Raw genomic sequence first — 12982 nt, forward strand, 5'->3', positions numbered from 1 at the left:
CTGGAGAGCAAGCGACAGGGCGCCAAGGTAGGGCCTTGAGGACAGCGTGGTTGATGGGGTGAAATAGGCTGAAAAGGGAGGAAGGACAGGGTTGACTGGTGCTGAGGAGACAGGAAGAGCAGGGGTGGGCGCTGGGCTGGTTGAGGCTAGCTTGAGACCGGGATGGGTGTGCGCTTGCGCGGGGAAGGGGCGGAGGCGGTGCCGCTTTGCTGAAAGCTGCGCATGCACGCGCGGCAGGTGCCTCAAACCTGCGGGGGCGGGGGGGAGAGGGCCGGTTGCTTGAGAGTAGGGCGTTGGGCGGAGCAGCTTCTGAGGTAAAGGTGGAGGTGGTGGCGGTTGAGAGGCTTGAACGGTGAGTGTCAGAACCTCCCAGACCTTGGTCTTTCTTCCCAAGTTCCCCTGCTCAGGGGAATGCTCCCAAGACTCCCCGAGGGGCCGACCCCATGGCCAGCACTCAGAACTTCCACCCTGAAAGTGCATTCTCCCCCTTACCCCGATGTACCCCCTCACAAAAAAAAAAAAAGGAGAAAAAAATTAAAAACCGTCCACAACTCTCTCTGCTCCCCTCCAAAACAAAACTAAACCAGAAAAACAACTCCTAAATAGCCCATGTGTATTACTTTTTATATATTATATAAGAATTATGTGTATAATTAAGAATTATACAATATATATTGTATTATATTAAATATGAAGAAGGCAATGGCACCCCACTCCAGTACTCTTGCCTGGGAAATCCCATGGACGGAGGAGCCTGGTGGGCTGCAGTCCATGGGGTCGCAAAGAGTCGGACACGACTGAGCAACCTCACTTTCACTTTTCACTTTTATGCACTGGAGAAGGAAATGGCAACCCACTCCAGTATGCTTGCCTGGAGAATCCCAGGGAGGGGAGCCTAGTGGACCGCCATCTATGGGCTCGCACAGAGTCGGACACGACTGACGTGACTTAGCAGTGTATTAAATATATGTATATATTATACATATATATATATATATTATATGGTGGTCCAGTGTCATATTGCCTCCTCGTTCTGTGTTGACCCTTCTACCGTGATGTATTGCTGTTACTATTAGTTCAACTTTGTATGATTTCACATATATTTTTCTCTGCCTCTGATTCTAATACATTCAGTACTATGTAAGTTGATCATATATAGCCTTTATTATGTTGAGTTACATTCCTAATGTACGCAATTTGTTGAGAGTTTTTATCGTGACAGAAAAATTTTGCAATGCCTTTTCTGCATCCATTGAGAATTTTGTCTTTCAGCCTATTAATAGTGTGTCACTTTTATTGATTTCCACATATTAAATCATTCTTGCTATCAGGGATAAATCTCAGTTGATCTTAGTCTGTAATCCTTTTAATATGCTATTGAGTTTGTTTTGCTAGTATTTAGTTGAAACTATTTGCATCTATAATTATCAGAGATGTTAACCTCTGGTTTCTTTTCTTGTAGTGTATTTATCAGTCTTTGATGTCCTTGTAAAAGGAGTTTAGGCATGTTCCCTCCTCCTCATTTTTTGGGAAGACTTTGAAAATGATTGGTGTTAATTCTTTAAATGTGTGGTGGCTGAAGGAGCTTGGTAGAATTCATGAGTGAAACCACGTGATCTTGGACATTTTTGTTGTTTGGGAGATTTTTTTTATTATTACTAATCTAATCTCCTTATTCATGGGAAATAGATGGGGAAACAGTGGAAACAGTGTCAGACTTTATTTTTGGGGGCTCCAAAATCACTGCAGATGGTGACTGCAGCCATGAAATTAAGACTCTTACTCCTTGAAAGGAAAGTTATGACCAACCTAGATAGCATATTCAAAAGCAGAGACATTACTTTGCCAACAAAGGTCCATCTAGTCAAGGCTATGGTTTTTCCTATGGTCATGTATGGATGTGAGAGTTGGACTGTGAAGAAAGCTGAGCGCCGAAGAATTGATGCTTTTGAACTGTGGTGTTGGAGAAGACTCTTGAGAGTCCCTTGGACTGCCAGGAGATCCAACCAGTCCATTCTGAAGGAGATCAGCCCTGGGATTTCTTTGGAAGGAATGATGCTAAAGCTGAAACTCCAGTACTTTGGCCACCTCATGCGAAGAGTTGATTCATTGGAAAAGACTCTGATGCTGGGAGGGATTGGGGGCAAGAGAAGAAGGGGACGACAGAGGATGAGATGGCTGAATGGCATCACTGTGTCAATGGACGTGAGTCTGAGTGAACTCCGGGAGCTGGTGATGGACAAGGGAGGCCTGGCGTGCTGCGATTCATGGGGTCACAAAGAGTCGGACACAACTGAGCGACTGAACTGAACTGAACTGAATCTCCTTATTCATTATTGATTTGTACAAATTTTCTATTTCTTTCTAGTTCCATTTTAGTAGGTTGCATGTTTCTAGAAACTTACCAATTTCTTCTAGGTTCATGGTATTCCCTTATCCTTTGTGTTACTGTGGTGTCAATTGTAAAGTCACCTGTTTCATTTTTTATTTAGTTTTGAGTCTTCTTTCCTTTTATTAGTGTAATAAAGCTTTGTCACTTTATCTTTTCTTTTTAAAGTTCTTATTTTTGTTAACCTTTTCTGTGGTATTCATGGACCCTATTTAATTTATTTCTGCTTTTGACCTTTGCTATTTCCTTCCTTTTTCTAACTTTGGGCTTAGTTTGCTCTTTTTCTAATTTCTTGAGGTTTAAAGTTAGGTTGTCTGTTTGAGATCTTTTCTCTCAGTTTTTACATTGATATAACCTTCCCTGTTAGAACTGCTTTGGCTGCATCCCATAAGTTTTAGTATGTTGTGTTTCCTTTTTTGTTTGTTTCAAGATATATTTTGAATTCCCTCTCTTCTTTGATTCGTTGAATGTTCAGAAGTGTATTGTTTAATTATCACACATTTGTAAAATTTTCAGTTTACTTCTTATTATTGATTTCTATTTCTTACCATTGCGTTCATGAAAGATACTTGGTATGATTTCAGTCTTCTTATATTTCCTAAGGCTTGTTAAGTGACCTATATATGATCTCTTCTGGAGGATGTTCCATGTGCACTATAGAATATGCTGCTGTTGAGTGGAATGTTCTTCATATTTCTGTTAGGTCAATTTACTCTAAGGTAGAGTTCAATTGTAATGTTTCCTAATTAAATTTCTCTCTGGATGATATATATGTTTTTGAAAGTCAGGTATTGAAGTCCTCTACTATTATTGTATTGTTGTCTCTTTATCCTTTCATATCTGTTAGTATTCAAGTGATGTATTTAGGTATTCCAAAGTTGGGTAAATACTTTTTTTTAATTTGTTCTTTAATTGGAGGAAAATTGTTTTACAATATTATGTAATTCAACCATAATTATATATATATAACCTATATAATATTTTATAATATATTAATTACCTGTACAATTGTTTTACAATATTATGTAATTCAACCATAATTATATATATATATATATATCTCACCTCCCTGTCTTGAGCCTCCCTATGCTCACCCCCACCCCTCTAGGTAATTACAGAGCCCTGGCCTAGGCTTCCTGTGTTATACAGCAACTTCTCACTAGCTATCTGTTTTACACATGGTAGTGTGTATATGTCTATGCTACTTTCACCATTAATACTACTTTCTCCTTCCCCCACCATGTCCACAAGTTCATTCTCTATATTTGCATGTTCATTCCTTCCCTGCAAATAGATTCATCAATACCTGTATTCTAGATTCCCTATATATGCATTAATATACAATGTTTGTTTTTCTCTTTCTGAATTACTTCACTATGTAAAACAGGCTTTAAATTCATCCACCTCACTAAAACTGACTGAGTTAATTCTTTTTTACAACTTAATAATATTCCATTGTATATATGTATCAAAACTTCTTTATTCATTCATCCATCTATGAACATTTAGGTTGCTTCCATGTCTGAGCTATTATAAACAGTGCTGGTACTTTGGGGTACATGTGTCTTCTTCAGTTATGGGTTTCTCAGGGTATATGCCCAGTAGTGGGATTGCTGGGTCATATGGTAGCTTTTTGTTTTTTAAGGAATTTCCATACTGTTCTTCATAGTGGCTGTATCAATTAAATTCCCACCAACAGTGCAAGAGGGTTGCCTTGTCTCCATATCTTCTCCAGCATTTATTGTTTGTAGATTTTTTTGATGATGGTCATTCTGACTGGTGTGTAGTGATGCCTTACTGTATTTTGATTTGCATTTCTCTGCTTCCCTGGTGGCTCAGATGGTGAAGAATCTGCCTGCAATGTGGGAGACCTGGGTTCAATTCCTGGGTTGGGAAGATCCCCTGGAGGAGGGCATGGCAACCCACTCCAGCATTCTTGCCTGGATAACCTGCCTGGACAGAGTAACCAGGCAGGCTACAGTTCATGGGGTCGCAAAGAGTTGGACATGACTGAGCGACTGCACACACATGCACAATAATAAGTGAAACTGAGCATCTTTTCATGTGTTTATTGGCCATCTGTATGTCTTCACTGGAAAAATATCTATTTAGGATTTAGGTCTTCTGCCATTTTTTGATTGGGCTGTTTGTTTTTCTGATATTGAGTTCTGTGGTGAAATTAATAGACACTTACTCCTTGAAAGGAAAGTTATGACCAACCTAGACAGCATATTAAAAAGCAGACACATTACTTTGCCAACAAAGGTCCATCTAGTCAAGGTTATGGTTTTTCCAGTAGTCATGTATGGATGTGAGAGTTGGAGTATAAAGAAAGCTGAGTGCTGAAGAATTGATGGTTTTGAACTGTGGTGTTGGAGAAGACTCTTGAGAGTCCCTTGGACTGCAAGAAAATCCAACCAGTCCATCCTAAAGGATATCAGTCCTAGGTGTTCACTGGAAGGACTGATGTTGAAGCTGGAATTCCAATACTTTGGCCATATGATGCGAAGAGACCCTGATACTGGGAAAGATTGAGGGCAGGAAGAGAAGGGGACGACAGAGGATGAGATGGTTGGATGGCATCACTGACTCAATGGACATGAATTTGGATAAACTCCGGGAGTTGGTGATGGACAGGGAAGCCTGGCATGCTGTGGTTCATGGGGTCACAGAGTCGGACACGACTGAGCAACTGAACTGAACTGAAATGAAGCTGCCTATATATTTTGGAGATTAGTCCTTTGTCAGTTATTTTGTTGTAATTATTTTCCCCCATTCTAAGGGTTATCTTTTAATCTTGTTTATTCTTTCCTTTTCTATGCAAAAGCTTTTAAGTTTAATTAGATCCCATTTTTTTATTTTTGTTTTTATTTCCATTACTCTAGAAGGTGGGTCATAGAGGATCTTGCTGGATTTATGTCAAGAGTGTACTGACTTGTTTTCCTCTAAGAGCTTCATAGTTTCTGGTCTTAGGAGAAGGAGAGAAGAGTCCTCAGTCGTGTGCAACTCTTTGGGACCCCATGGATAGTAGCCCACCAGGCTCCGTCATCCATAGGATTTTCTTTTTTTTTTTTAATTTTATTTTATTTTTAAACTTTACATAATTGTATTAGTTTTGCCAAATATCAAAATGCATCCATGGGATTTTCCAGGCAAGAATACTGGAGTGGGCTGCCCTTTCCTTCTCCAGGGGATCTTCCCAACCCAGGGATCGAACCTGGGTCTCCTGCATTGCAAACAGATGCTTTTACTGTCTGAGCCACCAGGGAAGCCCTCTGGTCTTACATTTAAGTCTTTAATCCATTTTGAGTTTATTTTTGCATTTGGTGCTAGGAAGTGTTCGAGTTTCATTCTTTGTTCTTTTGCTTTGAAAGAAAAGTGTTCTTTTCATTCAGAAGTGTCCAGTTTTCCCAGCACGACTTATTGAAGAGGCTGTCTTTTCTCCATTGTGTATTCTTGCCTCCTTTGTCAAAGATAAGGTATCCATAGGTGTGTGGGCTTGTCTCTGGCTTCCTATCTTGTTCCATTGGTCTATATTTCTGTTTTTGTGCCAGAACCATACTGTCTTGATGACTTTAACTTTGGAGTATAGTCTGAAATCAGAAAGGTTGATTCTTCCAGCTTCATTTTTCTTTCTCAAGGTTGCTTTAGGTAGTCAGTGTTTTTTGTGTGAACATACAAATTGTGTATTTTTGTTCTGGTTCTGTGAAAAATACCATTGTTAGTTTGAAAGGGATTGCACTGAATGTGTAGATTGTTTTGGGTAGTATGGTCATTTTCACAATATTCTTTCAATCCAAGAACATGGTATATCTCTCAATCTGTTTGTGTCATCTTTGATTTATTTCTAGTGTCTTATAGTTTTCTGCATACAGATCTTTTGTCTCTTTAGGTAGATTCATTTCTAGATATTTTATTTCTTTCTTTATTTTATTTTATTTTTTTTTTTGCAGTGGTGAATGGGATTGTTTTCTTAATTTCACTTTCTGATTTTTTTTGTTGTTAATGTATAGAAATACAAGTGATTTCTGTGTATTAATTTTATATCCTGAAGCTTTACAATATTTATTCATTGATTAGTCATAGTAATTTTCTGGTGGCATCTTTAGGGTTTTCTATGTATAGTATGTCATCTGTAAACAGTGAAAGTTTTACTTATTTTCTACTTTGGATTCTTTAAATTTCTTTTTCTTCTCTTACTGCTATGGCTAAGACACCCAAAAATATATTAAATAATTGTGGAAAGAGTGGGCACCCCTATCTCATTCCTAATATTAGGGGAAACACCTTCAGTTTTTCACCACTGAGAATAATGTTTGCTGTGGGTTTGTCATATATGGCTTTTATTATGTTGGGGTATGTTCCTTCTGTGCCTGCTTTCTGGAGAGTTTTTATAAATAGGTGTTGAATTTTGTCAAAAGCTTTCTCTGCATCTATTGAGATGATCATATGGTTTTTATCTTTCAATTTGTTAATATAGTATATCACATTGACTAATTTGCATATATTGAACAATCCTTGCATCCTTGGGTTAAAGCCTACTTGATAATGATGTATGGTCCTATTAATGTGTTGGATTCTGTTTGCTAGAATTTTGTCAAGGATTTTTTCATCTATATTCATTAATGATATTGGCCTGTAATTTTCTTTTTTGATAGTACGTTGGCTGGTTTTGGTATCAGGATGATGGTGACCACCTAGAATGAGTTTGGGAGTTTTCCTTCCTCTGAAATTTTCTGGAAGTTTGAGCAGGATAGGTGTTACCTCTTCAGTACACTTTTGGTAGAATTTGCATGTGAAGCCATCTGGCCATGGGCTTTTGTTTGATGGAAGATTATTATTTTTTTTAATCACAGTTTCAAATTTCCTGCTTGTGATTGGTGTTAATGGCTTTTATTTCTTACTGGTTCTATTCTGGACAGCTGTACATGTCTTAGAATTTGTCCATTTCTTCAAGGTTGTCCGTTTTATTGGCATATAGTTGCTCATAGTAGTCTTTTATGATCCTCTGTATTTCTGCATTTTCTGTTGTAAATTTTCCTTTCTCATTTTTAATTTTATTGATTTGCTTCATCTCCCTTGTTTTCTGGATGTTCTGGCTAATGGTTTGTCGATTTTGTTTATCTTATCAAAGAACCAGCTTTAGTTTTATGGTTTTTGCTCTTGCCTCTTTCATGTCTTTTTCACTTATTAACTGCTCTGATCTTTATGATTTCCTCCTACTAACTTTGTGGGGGTTTTGTTCTCTTTTAGTTGCTTTAGGGGTAGGGTTAGGTTGTTTATTTGATGTCTCTTTTGTTTCTGAGATAGGCAGGTATTACCATAAACTATCCTCTTAGTACTACTTCTGTTGCATTTCATAGGTTTTGTATTGTGTTTTCATTGTCATTTGCTTTTAGGTATTTCTTGTTTTCTTCTTTAGTTTCTTTAGTGACCTTTGGGTTGACGAGAAGCATACTGTTTGGCCTCCACGTGTTTGTGTTTTGTACAGTTTTTTCTCCTGTAGTAGACATCTAATCTTACAATGCTGTGGTTAGAAAAGATGCTTGAAATAATCTCATTTTTAAAAAATTTATCAAGGCTTGATTTGTGACCCAAGATGTGATCTGTCCTGGAGAATGTTCCATGTGCACTTATGGAGAAAGTGAAATCTACTGTTTTTGGATGAAATCCCTGTAGATATGGAGAAGGCAATGGCAACCCTCTCCAGTACTCTTGCCTGGAAAATCCCATGGACAGAGGAGCCTGGTAGGCTACAGTCCATGGGGTTGTGAAGAGTAGGACATGACTGAGCGACTTCACTTTCACTTTTCACTTTCATGCATTGGAGAAGGAAATGGCAACCACTCCAGTGTTCTTGCGTGGAGAATCCCAGGGACAGGGGAGCCTGGTGGGCTGCCATCTATGGGGTCGCACAGAGTCAGACACGGCTGAAGCAACTTAGCAGCAGCTGCAGCCCTGTAGATATCAGTTAGGTCAAACTGGTCCAGTGTATGATTTAAAGTTTATGTTTCCTTATTAATTTTCTATCTGAATGATTTGTCCATTGGTAAAGGGGTATTAAAGTCTCCTATCCCTTAACCAATGGACAGATCATTCAGATAGAAAATTAATAAGGAAACACGTTGGACTGTGAAGAAGGCTGAGCGCCGAAGAATTGATGCTTTTGAACTGTGGTGTTGGAGAAGACCCTTGAGAGTCCCTTGGACTGCAAGGAGATCCAACCAGTCCATTCTGAAGGAGATCAGCCCTGGGATTTCTTTGGAAGGAATGATGCTAAAGCTGAAACTCCAATACTTTGGCCACCTGATGCGAAGACTTGACTCATTGGAAAAGACTCTGATGCTGGGAGGGACTGGGGGCAGGAGGAAAAGAGGACAACAGAGGATGAGATGGCTGGATGGCATCACTGACTCGATGGACGTGAGTCTGAGTGAACTCCGGGAGTTGGTGATGGACAGGGAGGCCTGGCGTGTTGTGATTCATGGGGTCACAAAGAGTCGGACACGACTGAGTGACTGAACTGAACTGAACTGAAAGTCTCCTACTATTACTGTGTTACTATCTGTTTTCCCCTTTAATACTTGTTAGCATTTTCTTTATGTATTGATATGCTCCTGTGCTGGGTGCATATGTATTTCTAATTGTTATATCTTCTTGGATTGATCCCTTGATCATTATGTAGTGTCTTTTCTTGTCTCTTGTAACAGTCTTTATTTTAAAGTCTATTTCTCTGATATGACTGTTGCTGTTTCCACTTTCTTTTTATTTTCATTTATATTGAATATTTTTTCCAGCCCCTCACTTTCAGTCTGTGTGTCTCCCTAGGTGTGAGTTGGGTCTTTTGTAGACAGCCTATATAGGGTCTTGTTTTTTATCCATTCAGCCAATCTAGGTCTTTTGTTTGGAGCCTTTAATCCATTTTGGCTTCCTAATCCAGGAAGCCAAAATGGGTTCAAGGAAGCTGATTAGGAAGCTCAGTTGGTAAAGAATCTGCTTTCAATCCACCTGCAGGAGACCCTGGTTTGATTCCTGGGTTGAGAAGATCTGGTGGAAAAGGATAACCTACCAATCCCAAAGAAAGGGAATGCCAAAGAATGCTCAAACTACTGCACAATTGCACTCATCTCACATGCTAGTAAAGTAATGCTCAAAATTCTCCAAGCCAGGCTTCAGCATACGGGAACCGTGAACTTCCAGATGTTCAAGCTGGTTTTAGAAAAGGCAGAGGAACCAGAGATCAAATTGCCAACATCCGCTGGATCATGGAAAAAGCAAGAGTTCCAGAAAAGCATCTATTTCTGCTTTATTGACTATGCCAAAGCCTTTGACTGTGTGGATCACAATAAACTGTGGAAAATTCTGAAAGAGATGGGAATACCAGACCACCTGACCTGCCTCTTGAGAAACCTATATGCAGGTCAGGAAGCAACAGTTAGAACTGGACATGGAACAACAGACTGGTTCCAAATAGGAAAAGGAGTATGTCAAGGCTGTATATTGTCACCCTGCTTATTTAACTTATATGCAGAGTACATCATGAGAAACGCTGGCCTGGAAGAAGCACAAGCTGGAATCAAGATTGCCAGGAGAAATATCAATAACTCAGATATGCAGATGACACCACCCTTATGGCAGAAAGTGAAGAAGAACTCAAAAGCCTTTTGCTGAAAGTGAAAGAGGAGAGTGAAAAAGTTGGCTTAAAGCTCAACATTCATAACATGAAGATCATGGCATCCGGTCCCATCACTTCATGGGAAATAGAGAAACAGTGGAAACAGTGTCAGACTTTATTTTGGGGGGCTCCAAATCATGGCATCTGGTCCCATCACTTTATGGGAAATAGATGGGGAAACAGTGTCAGACTTTATTTTTGGGGGCTCCAAAATCACTGCAGATGGTGACTGCAGCCATGAAATTAAATGACGTTTACTCCTTGGAAGAAATGTTATGACCAACCTAGACAGCATATTCAAAAACAGACACATTACTTTGCCAACAAAGGTCCATCTAGTCAAGGCTATGGTTTTTCCAGTGGTCGTGTATGGGTGTGAGAGTTGAACTGTGAAGAAGGCTGAGCGCCAAAGAATTGATGCTTTTGAACTGTGATTTTGGACTCTTGAGAGTCCCTTGGACTGCAAGGAGATCCAACCAGTCCATTCTGAAGGAGATCAGTCCTGGGTGTTCTTTGGAAGGAATGATGCTAAAGCTGAAACTCCAGTACTTTGGCCACCTCATGCAAAGAGTTGACTCATTGGGGAAGACTCTGATGCTGGGAGGGATTGGGGGCAGGAGGAGAAGGGGACAACAGAGGATGAGATGGCTGGATGGCATCACCTACTCGATGGACGTGAGTCTGAGTGAACTCCGGGAGTTGGTGATGGACAGGGAGGCCTGGCGTGCGGCGATTCATGGGGTCACAAAGAGTCGGACAGGTCTGAGCCACTGAACTGAACTGAACTGAAAGGCCAGTTCTTGGGCAAGATACATTGTTGCACAAGACTTAAGAAAAGCAACAGGAAGAATGCTCACATCCTTCTTAAAGAGCCCTAAGCTTTAATTCCCTCAGAACATCTCTTACATAGAGTGGAAGAGGATTATCATTTCTTGAATGTTTTTCATAGGCCATATAGCATCTCTGTAATGTAAGTAGAACTATGCCCGTTTTTTTAAAAAATGAGGAAATAATGTTGAGCAGAGAACAAATAACCTTAAATAATCCTGTTACCTTAAGATGGATGCTGTGAGAGTGGTCTTGTAAGACCTTTCTTATTACTAGTAACCAATGGAAAAAGTATGTAAGGCCTAGATAAGAGTAGCATGGTGGGCACTCTCCGTACCCCTTCTGATGTCTGTGTCAGACGCTTCTCTGTCCCCTTTTCACTGTAATAAAACTTCTGCCACACAAAAGCTCTGAGTGATCAGGCCTCGTCTCTGGCCCCTAAAGGAAATCAAACCTGAATTTTCACTGGAAGGACTGATGCTGAAGCTGAAGCTCTGATACCTTGGCCACCTGATGTGAAGAGCTGACTCATTGGAAAAGACCCTGATACTGGGAAAGATTGAGGGCAGGAGATGAAGGAGGCGACAGAAGATGAGATGAATCGGTGGTATCTCCAACTCAGTGGACATGAGTGTGAGGAACCCCTGGGAGATAGTGAAGGACAGGAAAACCTGGCACGCTGCAGTCCATGAGGTTGCAAAGAACTGGACGCAACTTAGCAACTGAACAGCAACAACCTTGTGGTGTGCAGAATTCTGCTGAAAAACCAGCTGGGATTTCCCTTGTGTGTTATTTGTTGCTTTCCCCTTGTTGCTTTTAATATTTTTTCATTGTATTTAATTTTTGTCAGTTTGATTAGTATATGTCTTAGCATTTTCCTCCTTGGGTTTATCCTGTTTGGGACTCTCTGCACTTTATGGACTTGGGTGATTGTTTCCTTTCCCATGCTATGGAAGATTCCAGTGCTTATATCTTTAAATTTTTGCTTAGGCCCTTTCTCTCTCTCTCTTCAACTTTTGGGACCCTTATAATGCAAGCGTCCCAAATGTTTAACATTGGGACTAATGTTGTGTTAACGTTGCCACAGAAGTTTCTTAAACTGTCCTCAGTTCTTTAATTCTTTTGTTTTATTCTGTTCTGTGGCAATAATTGCCACCATTCTGTCTTCAAGCCAACTTATCTGTTCTGTCTCATTTCCTACTATTGACTCCTTTTAGTGTGTTTCATTTTAGTTATTGTATTCTCCAACTGTTTTTTTGTTGTTGTTGTTGTTCTTTGTTTCTTTTAGCTCTTTGTTAAAGATCTCTTGTATCTTTTTGGTCTGCTCCTCAATTCTTTTTCGGAGATTTTGGGTCATCTTTACTATCATTACTGTGAGTTATTTTTTGGGTAGATTCTAGCCTATCTTCTCTTCACTTAGTTGTTCTTTTGGAGTTTTATTAATACCTTCTTCCTCCATCTGCAACATATTCTTCTGCTACATCATTTTGTCTAACTTTCTGTGTTTGCAGTCTTCATTCCACCAAGTGCAGGATTGCAGTTACTCTTCTGTTGTCTCCCCTCTGTTGTGAGGGTTTGGTCTGGGAATCTTGTGCAGGCTTCCTGGTGGGAGGGACTGGTTCCTGCCCACTGGCGGATAGAGCTGGGTCTTGTCCCTCCAGTGGACAGGGCTGTATTCAGGGTTTGTTTAGAGGTGACTCTCGCCTTGGGAAGACTTTAGGCAGCCTGTCTCCTGATGAGTGGGGCTGTGTTCCCACCCTATTGTTATTGGCCTGAGACATCCCAGAGGCTGTAGCTTGGTGTCAATGTGGTGGCCTACAGGAGAGCTCACACCAGTGAGTATGTCCTAGAACCTCAGCCACCCGTGTCCTCATTTCCTCAGTGAGCCACAGCTGTCCTCTGCCTCCCCAGGAGACCCTGTAAGATCAGCATGTTGGTCTGCAGCAGGTTCCTATGAAGTTACTACTTTTTCCTTGGGTCCTGGCATACATACCTAAGACCCTGTGTGTGCTCTCCAAGAGTGGAGTTTCTGCTTCTCACAGTCCTGTGGAATTCCCCCAATCATGCCTCACTGTTCTTCAAAGTCAGAT

General features: G+C 40.3%; 1 protein-coding gene across 1 annotated transcript in view; it reads left to right on the plus strand.

Moving 5' to 3' along the window:
* The first annotated feature begins 264 nt into the window (after positions 1-264).
* The window catches only part of ABCA16 (ATP binding cassette subfamily A member 16), a 214316-nt gene continuing 201598 nt past the window's right edge, over positions 265-12982 (plus strand). Inside the window, exon 1 of the mRNA XM_059881562.1 lies at positions 265-352. The gene's annotated coding sequence lies outside the window, so the exon portion shown is untranslated. The remainder of the gene's footprint in view (positions 353-12982) is intronic.

Source organism: Bos taurus, chromosome 25 (assembly GCF_002263795.3).
Source record: "Bos taurus isolate L1 Dominette 01449 registration number 42190680 breed Hereford chromosome 25, ARS-UCD2.0, whole genome shotgun sequence".
In the NCBI taxonomy this organism is placed as follows: domain Eukaryota; kingdom Metazoa; phylum Chordata; class Mammalia; order Artiodactyla; family Bovidae; genus Bos; species Bos taurus.